Source organism: Macaca mulatta, chromosome 2, assembly GCF_049350105.2.
Source record: "Macaca mulatta isolate MMU2019108-1 chromosome 2, T2T-MMU8v2.0, whole genome shotgun sequence".
Taxonomy (NCBI): domain Eukaryota; kingdom Metazoa; phylum Chordata; class Mammalia; order Primates; family Cercopithecidae; genus Macaca; species Macaca mulatta.
This window is the reverse complement of record NC_133407.1, coordinates 154,076,386-154,088,888: the sequence shown is the minus strand read 5'-3', so window position 1 is coordinate 154,088,888 and position 12,503 is coordinate 154,076,386. Positions and strand designations below refer to the sequence as shown.

Here is a 12,503-nt window from a genome sequence, read left to right as displayed (position 1 = left end):
CCAGCCGTAGATAAAAGGAGCCAACATATAGCTCAGGCCATTGCTTCAGAGGGTGCAAGCCCCAAGCCCTGGCCACTTCCATGCGGTACTGGGTCTGCAGATACACAGAAGAATTGAGGTTTGGGAACCTCCACCTAGATTGCAGAGGATATATGGAAATGTCTGGTTGTCCAGGCAGAAGTCTGCTGCAGGGGCAGAGCCCTCATGGAGAACCTCTACTAGAACAGTGCACAGAGGAAATGTGGGATTGGACCCCCTACACAGAATCCCCACTGAGACACTGCCTAGTGGAGCTGTGAGAAGAGGGCCACCATCCTCCAGACCCCAAAATGGTAGATCCACCAACAGCTTACACCGTGCATTTGGAAAAGCCACAGGCACTCAACACTAGCCAGTGAAAGCAGCTGCAGGGGGTAGACCCTGCAGAGCCAGAGGGGCGGAGCTGCCCAAGGCCTTGGGAGCTCACCTCTTGCATCAGCAAGCCCTGGATGTGAGACATGGTGTCAAAGGAGATTATTTTGGAGTTTTAAGATTAAAGGTTGCCCTGCTGGGTTTCAGACTTGCATGGGGCTTTGCAGCCCCTTCACTTTGGCCAATTTCTCCCTTCTGCAAAGGGGGCATTTACCCAATGCCTGTAACCCCATTGTATCTTGTTAGTAACTAACTTTTTATTTTACAGGTTCATAAGTGAAAGGGACTTGCCTTGTTTCAGATAGACTTTGGACTTGGACTTTGAGGTTAATGCTGGAATACATTAAGACTTTCGAGAACTGTTGAGAAGGCATGATTGTGTTTTGAAGTGTGAGACGGTCATGAAATTTGGAAGGGGCTAAGGGTGGAATGAAATGGTTTGGCTGCCTCTGTATCCCCACCCAAACCTCATCTCGAATTATAATCCCCACATATCAAGGGAGGAACCTGGTGTGAGGTAACTGAATTATGGTGGTGGCTTCCCCCATGCTGTTCTTGTGATAGTGAGTTCTCACAAGATCTGATGGTTTTACAGTGTGTGGCAGTTCTGCCCCCGCTCCTGCCACCATGTAAGACATGCCTTGCTTTCCCTTCTGCCATGATTGTAAATTTCCTGAGGCCTCCCCAGCCATTTGGCACTGTGAGTCAATTAAACCTCTTTTCTTTATAGATTACCCAGTCTCTGGTAGTTTTTTATAGCAGTGTGAAAACTAACTAATACAAGGAGCATTAGGATAATAGGGTTAATTCTCTAAGAAGACATAACAATTCTAAATTTGTATGTACCTTAAAACAAAGCTTCAAAATACATGAGGCAAAACTGATAGATATGACAGAAAATAAAGACAAATCTACAATTATAGTAGTAGACTTTTAACTGTTAACCCTCAGTAACTGATAAACCAAGTAAGCAGACTGGCCAGGCACAGTGGCTCACCACAGTAATCCCAGCACTTTAGGAGGTTGGGGTGGGCAGATCACTTCAGGCTAGGAGTTCAAGACCAGCCTGGCCTACATGGCAAAACCCTGTCTCTACCAAAACTACCAAAATTAGCTGGGTTTGGTGGCATGCACCTGTAGTCCCAGCTAATCAGGAGACTGAGGTGCGGGAATCACTGGAACTTGGGAGGTAGAGGTTGCAGTGAGCAGATATCGTGCCGCTGCATTCCAGCCTGGGTGATAGAGTGAGACTTTGTCTTAAAAAAAAAAACAAAACACACACACACACACACACACACACACACAGACACACACACACAAGTAAGCAGGTAGACGTGACCTCAACAGTTCAGCACTATCACCTAATTTGACCTGGGTGACATTTGTAGGGCACTCCACTGAACAAAAGCTGAATATACATTCTTTTCAAGTACACATAGAACATTCACAAAGATATACCATATTCTGTGTCATGAAAGAAACCTTCAAAATAAATAAAAATAAAAATAATACAAAGTACATTCTCAGACCATAGTAGAATAAAACTAAAATCAATAACAAAATATATTAGGAAAGTTCCTCCAAATAAGTGGATATTAAACAATACACTTCTGAATAACCCATGATTAAAAGATGAAGTCAAAAGGAAATTTTAAAAATATTTGCAAGTATAGCAGGAAACAGAAAGGGAGTTTATCTACCTTAAAAAATACTTGCAAAGTAACAAAAATACAACACTATCAAAATTTATGAGATGCAGCTACAACAGCACTTAGAGGAAAATGTATAGTCTTAATTACATCTTATATTATAAAAAAAGACCTAAAACCGATAACCTAGGCTTCTACCTTGGCACAGTAAAAAAAGAACAAATTAAAACTAAAACAGAAGGAAAAAAAATAATAAAAATTAGAGCAGAAATCAACAAAACTGACAAGAGAAACACAATGTAGAAAAACCAATGAAAGCAAAAGCTGGTTCTTTGAAAAGATTGATAAAATTGATGAACTTATAGCCAGGCTATCCAAGAAATAAACAAAGACATAAATTACCAATATTAGGAATGAAGGAGAAAGGACATCAAACTGATCCAATAGATGTTAAAAGAATAATAAGGCCGGGCGCGGTGGCTCAAGCCTGTAATCCCAGCACTTTGGGAGGCCGAGACGGGCAGATCACGAGGTCAGAAGATCGAGACCATCCTGGCTAACACGGTGAAACCCCGTCTCTACTAAAAAATACAAAAAACTAGCCGGGCGAGGTGGCGGGTGCCTGTAGTCCCAGCTACTCGGGAGGCTGAGGCAGGAGAATGGCGTAAACCCAGGAGGCGGAGCTTGCAGTGAGCTGAGATCCGGCCACTGCACTCCAGCCCGGGCGACAGAGCCAGACTCCGTCTCAAAAAAAAAAAAAAGAATAATAAAAGATATTACAAACACCTCTATGACCCTAAATTTGATAGCTTAGATAAAAGAAACCGATTCCTTGAAATATGACATGAACTACAAAAAATATAGAAGGAAAAACAGATATCTAAATAACTCTATTGAAGAAAGTGAATTTGTAGTTCAAAACTTCCCAAAAAGGAAAACTCCAGACCCAGATGGTTTTAATGGTTAATTCTACCAACCATTTAAATAAGAAATAATAACAATTCTACTCTCTCTTGCAAAAAAGAGAAAGGAACATTTCCCAACTCATTTTATGAGACTAACATTACTCTAATACCAAAACAAAACAGACACCACAAAAAAAAAACACAAAACCTCTGCATGCAGACCAGTATCTCTAATGAACATATATGCAAAAACCTTTAACAAAATATTAGCAAATCAAATACAGCATTATATAAAAAGATAATGCATCCCTGGGTAATGCATCCCTGGATAAATCCCTGGGTTTATCCCAGGGATGCAGGGCTGGTTCACATTCAAAAATCAATGCAGTTCACCATATTAACCAACCATATTAACAATTAAATAAGAAAACCATGTGATCATAACAATAAATGCAGAAAATGCATTAGACTATTCCAATATCTATTTACGATAAATACTCCCAACAAACTAAGAAAGACAGGAACTCCCTTAGCTTAATAAGGATATCTACCAACAATCTACAAAATCTAGCAATGTATAAAAAGCTAAAAAATCTAGAAATAATAATATTATAGGTGGAAAAACACTGCCATGATTTCAGGAGTGAATGGAGATACAGAAAGAAACGTACAAAGTGTGGACTAGTATTCCATCTGGCATCCACACAGACGGGGGTCTTTTGGGTAAAACTGAGAAAAATAATTAAATGTTTGAAACCTACAAATCCTAGGTATATGATACATATGCAGGAATAAATTCTAACAATGCCCAACATTAGGTGTTTTTTTTTTCTTACCTTTGTTTTCAGGAATGTACAAATTAAATTCAGAGTTTGCACTAGTAGTTTTCGCCTTGTCTTCCCTGCCTCTCCCATCTTCCCTCACCATTCGTGAAGGGTAACCGCAAGAAAGGTGCTAGGTCATTCTGCCTTGATTCTAACACTATTTGTAGTCTGCATCTTTTGATCTGAAATCCAAAATCTGGTCTAGGCAGGCAGCTGATGGAGAACTGAATCCTTTATTTTAGTTTTCTAACTTAACTGCTGAACTAGTAAGAATTAAAGCTCTTCATTCTCAAAATACTTCCTTTTTTGATGTTACCTGTGACCCAAAAATTAGACCCCTTTGTTATTCCAAAGAAATATCCTGTTCCTTTTTGAAAATGAAATTTAAAAGGTGAAAGAGGGAAAGGATGTCTACAAGGCTCAACATATCTAGAGGACAATCTGTCTGAAGAGCAAAGCTAGATTATGAATCCTAGCCTATTAAGAATGTTCAGGCCGAGCGTGGTGGCTCATGCCTGTAATCCCAGCACTTTGGGAGGCCGAGGTGGGCGGATCATGAGGTCAGGAGATCCAGACCATCCTGGCTAACACGGTGAAACCCCGTCTCTACTAAAAAATACAAAAACTAGCCGGGCGAGGTGGCGGCTGCCTGTAGTCCCAACTACTCGGGAGGCTGAGGCAGGAGAATGGCGTGAACCCGGGAGGCGGAGCTTGCAGTGAGCTGAGATCTGGCCATTGCACTCCAGCCTGGGCAGCAGAGCGAGACTCCGTCTCAAAAAAAAAAAAAAAAAAAGAAAAGAAATCTTTGCCTACCCCAAGGTCACTAAGATTTTCTCCTCTATTTTCTTTCTGACAAAAACTTTCTGGAGTTGTATGGTTTTAGCTCTTCAAGTTAGGCCTATGATTTATTTGAAGTTAATTTTTGTGTCTGGTGTGAGGTAAGGGTTGAGGTTCTTTGTGTGCTTATGAATCTCCAATTGTTCTAGGACCATCTGTTGAAAAGAGTGAATATATACAGGATAAAAATAACTCCACTTCCATTCTATTTAACCCCTTCTCCTAAAATAAGTCCCCTAGCTTAGATTATATGAACCATCATTATAAACATTCCCTTGCACACCCTTAGCTTCCTTGGCCTTCTCCTTTACTTAAACAATTGGCAAAACCCCAATCCTGCCAATCTAACTCTGATTCCACACCTGAACCCTTACAGTTGAAAGTACACTGTACCGTTGAAAGTACAAGAAAATATACAAAGCCGTGCCAACCAATGAAACTTTAAATTCATGTCCACTAACCTCAAATGAGCATTTGATTCTATTCTGTAATCTATGTTTCTCTAGTCTATTCACTCCCATATTCTCATGAAGGACTATTTCACACTTAACTCTCTTCAAATCTAATCCTCCCCTACCTTCATTCCTCTTATGACCTGACTTCCTACATCATAGAAATATTCTGCTACTATGGCTCGCTCCTCTACTAATCGTTGGTCCTTGAGTAAATTACTCGATTTCCAAAATGGAGATAAAAGTATTGCCCATTCTATAATCTTATTGTAAAGAACAAATGACACAATATATACATGGAAGGCACTTAATATACAATCTGGCACAAAAGAATACTAAGAGCTACTTTAACTTTTTCTTACTGCTACTACTACTATTAAAAATGTATCACATCATGATCATAAAGTAAATTTAACAGAGCAAGATTTAATAAAGATTAGACTAGTGCGCTTATTTGTTAAGTATCTCTACATCGGCTGGATGCAGTGGCTCACACCTGTAATCCCAACACTTTGGGAGGCCCAGGTGGGCGGATCACCCGAGGTCGGGAGTTCGAGACCAGCTTGGCCAACATGGTGAAACCCCACCTCTAATAAAAGTACAAAAAGCTGGGTGTGGTAGCTCTTGCCTGTAATCTCAGCTACTTGGGAGGCTGAGGCATGAGAATCGCTTGAACCCAAGAGGCAGATGGTGCAGTGAGCAGAGATCGTACCACTGCACTCCAACCTGGGCAACAGAGCGAGACTCTCAAAAAAAAAAAAAAGGATCTCAGCTGGGCGTGGTGGCTTACACCTGTAATCCCAGCACTTTGGGAGGCCGAGGCGGGAGGATCACGAGGTCAGGAGATCGAGACCATCCTGGCTAACAAGGTGAAACCCTGTCTCAACTAAAAAAATACAAAAAATTAGCCAGGGGTGGCGGCGGGCACCTGTAGTCCCAGCTACTCATAGGAGGCTGAGGCAAGAGAATGGCATGAACTCAGGAGGCAGAGCTTGCAGTGAGCCAAGATCACGCCACTGTACTCCAGCCTGGGTGACAGGGCAAGACCCCGTCTCAAAAAAAAAAAAAAAAAGGTATCTCTACATACACGCACACATACATATATACATGGTATATATGTATGTGTGTGCATCCACTGAAGGGGACTACATTTAATTCAAGATTATAAATTATATTTCTTTCTTTTTTTTACTTTTTATGCATAAATTTATTTTAAACTTTTATTTTAGGTTCAGCATTACATGAGCAGGTTTGTTGTGAATTCTATTTCAATTAACATTTAGATTAGGTATCATTTGAAAACTCTTAGTATTTTATCAACATGTCTGCATTTCTTTCTTAAGATACAAAATCTGTAGGAGTCTAAATCCTGATAGAAAAAAAATGGGGAAGGATACTACCACCTCCATCAATTCATGTTCTTCTACCTATACTGTTCAAATATGGAAGGTCCTATTCTCTTCCATCCTTTCAAACAATTCAACTAAACAAATAGTTAAGTGCCTTAAAAATGCAAGACATTACACTATTTCAGCTGGGTCAATAAAAATTAGAAAAGAATCTTAGTTTTTTTCTCTATGCTTTCCTGAAACCAGAAGAGAGATTATTTTATACCCAACACACTGATATTAACAGTATCTATTTACGCCAGACCTAAGACATAGATATTTAATTTCACATTCTCTCTTCCTACCACAGAGTCCCTTCTGTGAAATAACTTGCATCCAAAATATTAGAATTTGCCTGCTGAGATCAGGAAAAGGCTTAATCTCTGAAACACATTCACAGAAGATTAAACCAGTAAATTTACAACCTGTTCAACAGTGGGGCTTCTCTGAGTTTTTCTTCCCCAGCAATCTATACAACAGTTTTCCAAACAATAGTTGTGGAGACCAGCTTGGTTGGGGAGACCCTAACCCAGCGAAGCTAGAGGAATTAAAGACACACACACAGAAATATAGAGGTGTGAAGTGGGAAATCAGGGGTCTCACAGCCTTCAGAGCTAAGAGCCCCGAACAGAGATTTACCCATGTATTTATTAACAGCAAGCCAGTCATTAGCATTGTTTCTATAGATATTAGACTAACTAAAAGTATCCCTTATAGGAAATGAAGGGATGGGCCAAAATAAAGGGATGGGATCGGCGAGTTATCCGCAGCAGGAGCATGTCCTTAAGGCACAGATCGCTCATGCTATTGTTTGTGGTTTAAGAATGCCTTTAAGCAGTTTTCCACCCTGGGTGGGCCAGGTGTTCCTTGCCCTCTTTCTGGCACGGGGTTACAGTCATCATGAACATGTCACAGTGCTGCAGAGATTTTGTTTATGGCCTGTTTTGGGGCCAGTTTATGGCCAGATTTTGGGGGGCCTATTCCCAACAAATAGTCATAATGTATTCATTCCCAGGGTTACCACTCAGAAGCACATAAATAAATCAGTACACAGCCAGAGCTATCCAAACATGTTTTGACAGATCCAGGCCAACCAACTGCAGAGCTTCTGAATATGCACACCCCACAGGCCTAGGTAGCACCAGCCTTTGGCTCCAGTGTATACTCCTTTCCTTCCCTTAGGCTTAGTTCTAGCTTTTGAGGAAAGAAAAATAAAGCCGTCAGTTGAGTGGATGAGACTTCCAGCAGGGTAAAAAGAAAAAGACTGTCACATAAATCCCTTCAAAAAAACATTTGCTTAGTAAAAAGGCAAGCAACTTAGTTATTAAAGACAATGTAACAAAAATTCAGTCTATTTTAATTTTCAAAGATTAAAAGAGTAAGAAAATATTCAGATATGATATTTTAATCAAATTATAAACCACAAACATTAGGATGGCTACTATAAGGAAAACAGAAAGTTTAGTGTTGGTAATGATGTGCAGAAATTGGAATCTTTGTGCATTGCTGATGGGAATGTAAAATGGTACAGCCACTGTGGAAAATAGTATGGTGGTTCCCAAAAAATTAAAATTAGAATTATCACCTAATCTAGCAATTCTACTTCTGGGTACATATACAAAATAATTCAAAGCAAGGCCTCAAAGAGATACCCATACACCCTCACAGCAGTATAGATGAATAGGCAAAATGCAGCATATACATTTTGCTGCATTCAGCCTTATGAATGGAATGTCATTCAGCCTTAAAAGGGAAAAAAATTGCCGGGCGCGGTGGCTCACGCCCATAATCCCAGCACTTTGGGAGACTGAGGCAGGAGGATTGCTTAAACTAAGGAGTTCAAGGCCAGCCTGGGCAACATAATAAGACCTTGTCTCCACTAAAAATTCAAGAAAAATTAGCCAGGTGTGGTTGCACAGGCCTGTAGTCCCAGCTACTTGGGAGGCTGAGGCAGGAGGATTGTTTGAGCCTGGAAAGTCAATCTGCAGTGAACCCTGATTGTGCCACTGTACTCCAACCTGGGCAACAGCATGAGACCCTGCCTGAAAAAAGAAAAAACAAAGTGGTGACCAGGTGCAGTGTCTCATGCCTGTAATCTCAATACTCCAGGAGGCTGAGGGAAGTGGATCATTTGAGGTCAGGAGTTCGAGATCAGCCTGGCCAAAATGGTAAGACATTGTCTCTACTCAAAATACAAAAATTAGTTGGATGTGGTGGCACGCACCTGTAATCCCAGCTACTCAGAAGTCCAAGGTAGGAGAATTGCTTGAACCTGGGAGGCAGAAGTTGCAGTGAGCCAAGATCACGCCACTGCACTCCAGCCTGGGTGACAGAGTGAGACTCCGTCTCAAAGAAAAAAAAAAAAAAAAAAAAGGGAAGAAAATTCTGCAGTATACAACAACGTAGATGAACCTTGAGGACAGACATTATGCTAATAAAATAAGCCAACCACAAAGAGAGAGTTTTGGTTTTACAAGACAAAAAGAGCTATATAGATGGCTGGTCCTGATGGTTACACATTATGAATATATTTAATACCACTCAACCGTGCCCTTAAAAATGGTTGAGATGGTAAATTTTATGTTATGTGTTACCCCAATTTTAAAAACTGAAGAAAAGAGTTTTTAAAAAAATCATAAACCAGCTAGCATAAAGAACAATACAGCTCAAGGCCAAACAATGCCTATTTTGTTTTCAATTTTTAACTTTCTGTCCATGTTGACTCTATTAGATGACACATTTCTGAGTAGTGAGGTCATTTTGGTCTTAACATTTTATAAAATTCTAGAACAAAAATAGAAGGCTTATGGGAAGAGAGGAGATTATTGGTAGGAGGAGTATATTATTAACCACTCCAAGTGTCCATTAATAATGCATCCTTAATTATTTGCCAACACACAAGAAACATGGGCAAGGAAACAGCATTTCTGGGAAGCACTACAATTACTGATTCAATCATTCATAAAGTATTTTTTAGTACCTATTCTTTGGTTAAAACTGGGGTACACTGAGCTATGATTGTGCCACTGCACTCTAGCCTGGGCAACAGAGCAAGACCTTGTTGCTCAAAAAAAAGAAAAGAAAAAAAAAAAACACACAAAAAACTGTAGCATACACTGCAGTATATAAACAAATACAAAAATCTAAAGGATAGGGATAGTACCTGTAAGCATACCCCTATGAAAAATCAGTTTCTACATATGTATTTACTGGTATCTTAAGAATAAAATGGCCAGGCATGATGGCTCACACCTGTAATTCCAGCCCTTTAGAAGGCCAAGGCAAGAGGATTGCTTGAGCCCAGGAGTTCAAGACCAGCCTAGGGAACAGTAAGGCCCTGCCTCCACTAAAAAATAAACTTAAAAAAATTAGCCAGGCATGGTGACACACATCTGTAGTCCTAGCTACTAAGGAGGCTAAGGCAAGAGGATTGCTTGAGCCCAGGAGGTCTAGGCTGCAGTGAGCTATGATTGAGCCACTGCATTCCAGCTTGGGCAACAGAGTGAATATGCACACCCCACCTCAAAAATAAAAATCAATAAAATAATATCAAACTAAACAAAATAAGAGGATATATCTGAATCTAAGCAATGCATTATCTCCTCTTTTTGGCTGCCATCAAAACATACCTGAAGATCGATACATCTAAAACCTAAATCATGATCTTCCCCTAAAAAAAAAAAAAAAAAAAACCTGTCTTCCTTCAGCATTCCTTTTGTCAGTGAAGAGCACTAAGTTACTTAAATCAGAAATCTAGGACTCCTCTCTTCTCCACTTCATATTCTACCCATCATCAAGTTCTGCTGACTATATCTTCTAAATATTCTTAAATTAATGCCTTTCTATCCTCTTCACCAACACAACTCTAAGTGAGTCATCCTTACCTATCACATGGACAACTAAATTCCTAACCAATACCCCTACATCCACTCTGGTACCCCTTCGGGCCATTCTTTGCATTTCAGTCGAGTGTTCTTATCAAAAAAGCAAATCTGCTGGGTGTAGTGGCTCACATCCCAGCACTTTGTGAGGCTGAGGTGGGTGGATCACTTGAGGTCATGAGTTCAAGACCAGCCTGGCCAACATGGTGAAACCCCGTCTCTACCCAAAATACAAAAATTAGCCTGGCGTCATGGCACACAACTGTAATCCCAGCTACTTAGGAGGCTGAGATAGCAGAATCGCTCGAACCTGGGAGGCAGAAGTTACAGTGAGCCGAGATCACGCCACCACACTCCAGCCTGGGCAACAGAGTGAGACTCCATCTCAAAAAAAAAAAAAGAGAAAATCTGACTGTGTCCTTTCTTGCTTAAAAACCCTTTAATGGCTGCTTATTCCTCTTAGGATACTTAGAAAAATGGCAAAAACTTCTTAACATGACCTATAAAAAACTTAACAAGGATAGGCCTCTCTCTTCACTTCAAACCATGATCTTTTTCTCTCTAACTCTCACTGCTTAAGCCACGCTAGCCTTAATTAGGTCTTTCATTTCACCATTCTCACTTCTACCACACGGCCTCTGCACTTGCTGTTTCTTCTGTCTGGACAACCATCTCCCACCTCTTTCTTTGCCAAGTTAACATCTACTCCTCCTTCAGATCATAGCACAAGTATCATTTATTGAGGATGCCTTCTCTAATCTGGTCAAATCTCACTAATGTAAGTATTACCCAATACCTACTCTTATGCCACTGTCACAGGTGTAATTTAAACACTTAATTTAACATTTCTGTCTTCTCCGCCAGACCCTAAGTTCCATGGGGGAAGGGTATCAGAGCAGTTTTTGCTCCACATAATATCCCATTGCCTAGGTGACCCAATAAAAAGGTGTTGCGTGAATGAACAAATGCATGAACCATGCTCAAGCATCATCAGATATGGTCCAGACTGCCTAAGTCAAAGTTCAGTTGCCGGCAATCACAAAACATTCACCACTAGGTCAAACTCCTATCACCATGATCTTCACCATACTAAATTTTCTTTGTCAAGGTCCCTTTAGCTAAGATAATGAAGTTTACTTAGGACAGGTCTTCTTCTGGTGGCTTCCTATTTACATGAAGAAACCATCAAAAACTCAAACTCCATTGAATAAAATAAAGCAATCTAAGAATGTCTGATTGTAGCTTTCATAACAAAACTATAAATTAGTTTTTTGAGTTTTTCTTAACACCTTGTTGAGTTTTTCTTAATATCTCATTTTCTTAATATTTCATGTCAAGTCCCAAAGCAAAGACAAATCATTCCTGGTTTGTCTTGAAATCTGAATCTCTTACTCAACTTATCCCAAGATAAATCATTAAAAATAAAACTCTACCAAAAAATAACATTTAAAGAAGTTAATGTCTCTAGACACCTAAAAAATCAAAAGAAAAAAAAAAACTCAGCAGAAAAAGGAGAAGAAATGAGGGCAACGTTTGGATGAAAAACCCTCTTTGACCACACAAAACAAGAAACACATCTTCCCCATGAATTCTGGCAAGGTAAATTCTCAGCCTCATTCACAAAATTCTTGGATAGCTTCCTTGGCCTAAAAACAACAACAACAAAAAAAAAAACCCACATGATTTCACAGTGACTATTCTAAAGCCTGAGTATGGATATGGTTGTCTAGGGAAATTGCCCATTTTGATGGTAAGCAAACAGTTCTCAGTGATGTTTCAATAATTTTTCTTAAGTCATAAAAATAGTAGATATTTAATTCATTTTTTAAAAAGGTAAATGAATGGAAAATGTAAGCTCCTGTTTTAAACAGAAGCTGCAGTATCACAAATTAGAGATTTAGGAAAAGATAAACATTTCTAGAGAAGTAACGAGAGTTAAAGAAAACACTGGTTCTTCAGATTCCAAAATGGCCAAATGACTTAGCAAAAAAGTTTAGTAATACTATACCAATGTCAATTTCCTGGTTTCGATATTATACTACAGTTACATAAGATGCCAACACTGGGGGAAGCTAGGGGAAGGATTCAAGGGACTCTGTGCTATTTTTGCAACTTTCTGTCAATCTACAATCATTTCAAAATAAAGTTTTAAAAAA

General features: G+C 39.6%; 1 protein-coding gene across 31 annotated transcripts in view; it reads right to left on the bottom strand.

Moving 5' to 3' along the window:
• The window catches only part of TMCC1 (transmembrane and coiled-coil domain family 1), a 255,894-nt gene that overhangs the window by 201,759 nt on the left and 41,632 nt on the right, over window positions 1-12,503 (bottom strand). The gene's annotated exons all lie outside the window — the stretch shown is intronic.